Source organism: Ursus arctos, unplaced genomic scaffold (assembly GCF_023065955.2).
Source record: "Ursus arctos isolate Adak ecotype North America unplaced genomic scaffold, UrsArc2.0 scaffold_36, whole genome shotgun sequence".
Lineage (NCBI taxonomy): Eukaryota > Metazoa > Chordata > Mammalia > Carnivora > Ursidae > Ursus > Ursus arctos.
Window position 1 is genome coordinate 10302915 of NW_026623050.1, and position 7422 is coordinate 10310336.

Here is a 7422-nt window from a genome sequence, read left to right on the forward strand (position 1 = left end):
ACGGGCAGAGGGAGGGGTGGGGCTCCCTCACGACACCACAGTGTGCAACCAGGCGACCTCTTTGTAGACTAACTGACTCACATCAACCAGGTTGCCTTAAGCTAGAAAGTCAAAGGTCTGTTTCTCCTTCGTTTTCTCATCCTCTTGTTTGCTTTTCCTCACCCACCAAGGAGAATGGCCCAGCAGCAGCTCAGCCCATGCTTCTTAACCAGTCACTCCCATACAGTCTGTCCCGTGTCCATATCAACAGTGATCACAGAGTAATTCCTCAGTAGGACCAACAGTGGACTGACACTTACTCTGTGTCCTTTCAGAGTCTACCAAAGAGGACCTTGGCAAGAAAGCACCATGGCCCAACACATCGAGGATAGGCTTGGCTGTCTTTGCCTGAGAAAGAAATGTTTCTTACTTGAGTTTTGTCTTTTTGAAGTGAGTTCAGCTATGACAACATGACAGTATAGTTTTTAGACATGAGGTACCATTTTCTTGGGGTGTTGGGAGGGGAGGTTGTAAACTGTGTGGTAGGGGACCTTTTACTCAGAAGCGGTTTTTCCTCCCTGAATTAAGAGTTTTGTAATTGTGCTTCAGGGAATTTAAAAGATCCATCCCCCAGGAAAAGCTCATGCCTTTTCCATGGGTGCACACTGTGCTTCCTTTCTGGGCCTTTGTCTTTCCTGCTGTTTCTCATTTGGTTTTCAATGGTCACCAAGAGAACCGGTGATGACACAGTATGCATATGACCTGACTCTCAGGGTGTGTTCTTTTCTGTAAATGCAGGTGGCCCCAGAACCATGTGGAGGTGGTACGTATTCTGGAATCAGTCCCTTGCTGAGGAAAAACTCTAGATGGTAAGGCAGGTTGGGGGGATGTCCTCACTGTCCTCAGTCTGGAGAGCCATCCGATTCCAGGTTCCTGGTAGGACTGAGGCTTGGGAGTGTGGGGAAAAGCAGACTCCAGGTGAGAAACTATGTGCATGTGTCTCCAGTCCTAGGAAACCAATGCATTCCCCCTGGGTGGTGTGGGTGTGTGTGCATGAGGCTTGGGGGTTAGGTGTCTTGTGTAGTGTGATTGTGAGTGTGTGTGTGTGTGAGAGAGAGAGAGCAAGAGAAAGAGAGACAAAGACAGAGACAGAGAGAGAGAAGACAGAAACATAGAGAGAGAGAGAGAGAGAGAGAGAGAAAGGTGTTTCTCCAGGAGATATGTCAGACAGATACTGCATGATGTCACCCTTCTCCAAAGCCATGTTATCACACTGCGCACTTTAGAGCCTTACTACGGTGAGTGGCCCAGCAGGGGCTCTTCAGTCCATGCTTGGAAACCAGCTGGCTCCTTACACCGCAGCCTCGTGTCCATATCCAACAACATTCCATGAATATTCTTGAGCAACAAGAGGAATGTGCTGACGGGTACTCTGTGTCCTAGATGCCTTGGAGGAAGACATGGATCCCATCAAAGGAGACAGCGCCGGAGGCACACCTCTCGCCATGGTGAGCTAGAAGTTCTTTGTCCGAGGAACAGATGTTGCTTTCTTGGTTTCTTTCCAATCAAATTCAGATGAAAATCAGACAATGTATATTTGGGATTATACATATAGATCTCATACAATTTTCCTTTTTGGGAGAGCATGGAGTGGTTGTCTCTGCCAACCGTTAGCTGATCGAGAGGGCATTTACCATTGGCGACACCAAACATGGTTCTAAATGCTGTGGTAGGATCCTGTCCCTCAGTAACACTTTCTCCTGCTTGGATGAAGCATTTTGTAGTCACCGTCCTGAATGGACTGGACAGACATGTCCCCCAGGAAAAACAACTTCCTAAGGCATCCAGTTCACTTACTTTGGGGTCGTTGGACTCAACCACTGTGTTCCATCTGGGTTCCTAAAGTCATTGAGGGAAATAAAGCTCATGCAGACAGACAGTGTGTAGCATGACCTGAGCCTCACGGTGTCCTCTTTTCTGTACCTGCAGGTGACACCTTCAACCACCAGCGAGAGCGGTACGTATTCTGGTATCAGCCTCTTCTTAGATAAAACTCTAGATGTTAATGCAGGTGGGGCATCTTTGCAATCCTCCGTCTGGCGAGCCACCCTGATTGGGTTGTGGGGGTGTGGTGGACAGGAGATTTCCCAGGTGAAAAAGTGTGTCCATGTGTCTACAGTCCTAGGAAGCCATTGTATTCCCTGTGTGTGGTGTGGGTGTGTGCGCATGAGGCTTGGGGTTGGGGTGTCTTTTGTGGCTCTATGTGGTGTGATTGTGAGTGTGTGATTGTGTGGGAGACAGGGAGACACAGACACAGACAGAGAGATGCACAGAGGGAGAGGGAGAGATGGAAAGAGTGAGAGAGAGATTGCATATGTCTCCAGGAGGTGTATCCCACTGCCACTGCACAATTCCCATTGTCCACATTCTCAAAAAAAAAAAAAGAAAGAAAGAAAAGAAAAGAGAAGAAAAGACAAGACGAGATAAAGAAATCTCATCACAGCGCACACATTATAGCCCTATTACCGCGGGAGGCCCAGCGGGGCGTTCAGCTCATGCCTGGGAACCAAATGCCTCCATATGCTCTAACCCCATTCATAGCGAGCAATACTCCCCAAGGCATTCTGCTGCAGAGGTGAGGTGAGAGGCACATCCTGGAGCACATTTCTCTCTTCTCCTCACCACATCCCTTATACTGGGAGCAGAGCAAGACCTTCACTTGGCTCCATGGGAGAGAGGCTCATATGCAGCTGCCCGGAGACCCTCCCTGGCTGACGGGAATTCTAGAGGCCTGTGTGAAGGCTGCTGGGCTGGCAGCACACACTGGCTCTCACGGTCCCTCTGAGCTGGTCTCCTGGGACTGACTGGGCCCGGGACAGAGGCTCTGGGAAGCGTGGCCAGGATCTTTGCTCCTGTCAGATTCCACTGACAGCGACGGGCCTGGTCCCCACATCGTGGTCACGGCCCACCCTCGGACCTTCCATCCATCTGCTCGGGGCCTCCCCTAGTCCTTCCAGGTCTCAGGGTCTTTGGTGAACACTGCAGGTACTGGTGTTTATGTGGCCACACCAGCTGGAGAATGCCCGTCACCCCACTGACAGACTAGGGGAATTCGGACAAGTACCATTACCTCTACTGTCACATTCATCTCCTCTCTGGACTAGGACACTTACGGGCTGTCATCAATAGGAAGTGTGTGTCAAGTGCCCAAGATGAGCCCAGGCATGGGGCAGTCTACTTGATTGCCCAGTTGATGGTCACTCTCATGGCCCAGCATCACCCCAGGCCCGTGGCAGCTGCCTCCATGTTAGCTACATTGGCTCATTGATCAACTGATTGACTAGGGAGCGTGTCAGTAAACCCATGATCGTTCCTCCACTGTTCCCATTGCAGAGAACAGTCTGGTTGTTGGAGGTGACAGGAGAAGGGAAATAAGGAATTAATGATTCAGGGAGAGAGGAGGGAGGGTAGCAGGAGGGAGCAGAGGAAGGTAGGAAATCATGGGGACAGAAAGTCATGGGCACCACCGTGGCTGCCTCTTGAAAGAATGGGCTGACAGGCACTGCTTCCTGGTCCCAGTTATGAAATCTGAGGGCTGGGAAGGGCCCAGAGACCCTGGACGCCTTTCTCATCAGTGAGGTAAAGGGATCACGGCCCCATGGGTGGTGAGGTGGGGGGACTGAGGAGCTGAGGGCAGCATTGAGTTTTGGGGTCGGGGACATAATCCCGGGGGCAGTGGCCTGAGTCCTCACTTCACCCTGATTGTCCCCTTTCCTTTCCCAAGACCAGGCCATGACAATGCCCACTGTCGTCCGTAAGGAAGACGACTTTGCAGGATGCGAAGACTCGGACCCATAGATCCACCATCCGCATGTAATTTATTTCCTCTTTCATTTTTATACTCTTTTTTTTTTTTGGTAAAGATTTATTTATTTTATTTTGGGAGAGACTGAGATGGCACGAGTGGGGGAGGGACAGAGGAAGAGAGAGGGAGACCCCAAAGCAGAATCCCCACTGAGGGCAGAGCCTGACATGGGACTTGACTCCAGGACCCAGAGATCATGACCTGAGCCGAAATCAGGAGTCACATGCTTACCCGCCTTTGCCACCCAGGCACCCGTCTCCTCTCTCTTATTGAGAAGGTCCTTTTTGTAGCTTTCGCCAAGTTCCTCTTTCCTGCCTTTTATGATCCTCCTCCTGCAGGACCTGGGCTCCTCCTGGCACTTGATGTTCTTGGATCTTCAAATCTATCATCTCTCTCTTCAGCCCTGTCATTTTTGGGGCCCAAGGCATGAGATGCACAAATGTTCTATTTCTACCAACTGTCACCAGCTCTCTTGGGAATCCTGTAAACCTAACCCCTCTCCTCTTCCAGAAAAAAATGTCTGATGCTCATGTGTACATTCATCACAATCCGAATTCTTGTTCCCCACGACTTCACCAACGATGACTTGGCTTTTCAAGGCCAACTCTAGACAACCTGATTGGAGCAAAATCATTCATTTGAGAAGCATCATCGGAAAGGAGGAAGCCCAATGGGCAGCACATTTTGGATGCTATGTTGAGGCCTCCAAAAGAAATTCTGAATCCAAAGTTGTTTCACTAAGAGACCAGAAGGGTATATCCTTTTTGTTCTCTCCTGGACAGAACAGTGGCATACCTGGACAGTCATGGACCAGGAGTTCACTGAAGGCCCCTATCCTTTTCCCATGTGCTCGATCAAGACTGAAAAAGGAAATCTAAGTTTCCCTTGTAATTCAGTTCTTATATAACGTGTGAATGATCTCCGACTTTGTCCAGAAACCAAAAAAGCCTCTAAAAAGGGTTCTCTTTACTTGCTCTCAACCTTGGCCAAAAAGAAATATAGAGTTTCACAAGAAATTACAATTTTGCTAGAACACAGTTCATTATTTAAGACATAAACTGTTTCAAGTGGGAAAAACATTTTCATCCTTCCATTAAAAGCAGCAAAACTTTCAGAAACCTGTGAGCTCCCTGGGTGCAAATACACACTAGCAATGATGGCTCTCCAGTCTATTCCCTTGGGAACACACGGGCTCTCCCACTAAATGAGTAGCTGGAAGTTCCTTATCTCTAGGAATTTCACTACCCAGACTAGATTGCACTACCCTACTATGTGCAGACATGGCAGCATATTGCAAAGAGCTCTTGTAATAGAGCCCAAGGTTTTCACCAACAGCTTCAGGCCTCCATTCCTGAAATCTTCCTGGAAGCCTCTTCATGATCTTCAACCTCAGGAAGAGACATCAGAGAAAAACTGCCCTTACACATCCCCTGAAGGGACCCCTTCAGGTACTGTTTAAAAAAAAAGCAGTGTAACTCCTAGGAGTTCACCCTTGGCTTCACATGTCTCTACTAAAATAAATAAAATAATTTAAAAAATCAGAATTTCACACAATTAGAGGGCTACTCAAACTGAGGCTTCTCAGAGATCCTCTGGAAATAGCCAGTCTTCAGAAGCAGGCAGCTGCCCCAAGATTTTCAGAACAGGCAAATTGTGATGGCTAGTGGGCAGTTTCCACACAAGATACTGAGTCAAGACTCCCATTTGATTCTTTTTCTGTTTTGTATCTGCTCAGTTAAAATAATTCTTCTCATTTTCCATAAACCCTTGTTGCCATTCACCCAGAATGACCGCTTTACTCCCTCTTTCTTATTCTAATCATTCTACTAATTATTACCCTTGATAGGTCAGAACATCCCTGACGTCACTCCTGGGTTTCTGACTGCTGGATGTGCCGTCCGTCTGCGGACCCCCCATGGTATGTCCCTCTGGGAACTTCCGATTTCATCAAATGAAATGAATCACCAAGGTTGGACATTCCAACTCCTGTGTCAGCTCCAAACCGAGGCCACTTGTGATGATTCAGGCACACGACTTGGAGGAATTGCTACGTCTGCCCCAAATGAGAACAGTGTTCCCTTTGGTGGGAAGTGCATAAATAGAAAAAGCCTGTAAGAAATCTATCTCTAATGTTGGCAAAAATGACTGGTAACTCTTGGCATGTCCCTTAATCTCTCTACGTTTCAGTGCCTCCCACTAGAATATGGCTTACAGCCCCTGCTCTGCCCCCACCCACCTCAATAGGGCTGACCTGAGGATTACAGGAGATGGTAACAGGTATTGTCCACGAGCAGTAAAGCATCCTCCCCATGTAAAGCTAAGAGTGAGCGTCCATCCTCTCTTGCTGTGGAGCCATACACGTCCCCTTTCTGGATTCCACTACCACCAAGTGTCTACCTTATTCTTGCAGTCTCTCAGTGATTGAACACTTAGGGTGATTATGAAACACCAGTCATTTATTTTATTTTTCTTAAGGCTTTCCTTGTGTTTATTTACTTTTAGCCTCATAACATAATTCTAATAAGTAGGCCACAGTCACATTTCAACATCTCAGAACAGGCAAATGAGACACAGAGGGGTGTACGTAACTTTCTCAGGTGTTCGCGGCTCCTGCCTGGAGTCAAGAGTATCACCTGACCCCAAGCAGTGATTCTGAAAACTCTGCCTCTGGCCAAACAACAGGGGGCACCCTACCAATGACCCAGTTGAAGGTACTGTGGGAATGGATTCATTAGGTTCATTCAAGAAGAATGATGCTACTTTATTCAGTGACCATATGTAAGAGAAAACCATCAAAATGTGAAGCCACATTCTTCTCTTCTGTATGCAAAGGCAAATGATCAAGTCGATCAGTATCGCTGTAACTCCAGCAGTCAACGTGCATTTCTAACTCAAGAATGGGCTCACCTTTACCAGTAAACAACATCTTTAGCTAACATACAGACCTTTAGCTGATGTTCGAACCAATATTGGCTGACACAGATCGCCCCCTGAAAGAGTATTCTCGGATTTTAAAAAGTTAATAGGCATTATTGACAACAGGAGGTTTAGACAAATCTAAGAGTTGAACAGATAACATAGAAAGTTCCCATAACCCACGCCCCCCGACCCCAATTCCTCCACTAATAACATCTTATATGGATGTGGTGCATTTGTTATAATTAGCAAAACAATATCGATACACTTTTATTAACTGGAGGTCTAGAAAGGAATTCAATTTTGAAATATGCCCCAACATGGACGGACCTTGAAAACATATTATGCTCTGTGAGATAAAGCACGGAGAGAAAGACCAATATTGCATGATTCCACTTCAGGGCCCTGAAACCCTGCCACTCCAAGGACTTTGCGGGGAGGCCAAGACAGATGTCTTCCAGGTCTCCAGGGAGTCCAGGGTCTCATCAAGGCATGTGGCCTGTGAACAAGCAGGTGGTGAGCAGAACAGAGAGTGGAGGGCACTCCTCACAGTTTGAGGGGCTGAGGAATTTTTCCTAGGTCGGCTCTGGGATGGCAGGTCCACCAGGAGTTGGCTGGATGGACCCAAACAGGCTCCTGCCTGTTGCTGATGAACAGAAGGG

General features: G+C 47.8%; 1 long non-coding RNA gene across 1 annotated transcript; it reads left to right on the forward strand.

Moving 5' to 3' along the window:
* Nucleotides 1-776: 776 nt before the first annotated feature.
* Nucleotides 777-1996, forward strand: LOC130542498 (uncharacterized). The gene is made up of 3 exons (XR_008957097.1): nucleotides 777-802; nucleotides 1423-1487; nucleotides 1969-1996. It is a non-coding gene; the product is annotated as an uncharacterized LOC130542498 (long non-coding RNA).
* The last annotated feature ends 5426 nt before the right edge of the window (nucleotides 1997-7422 follow it).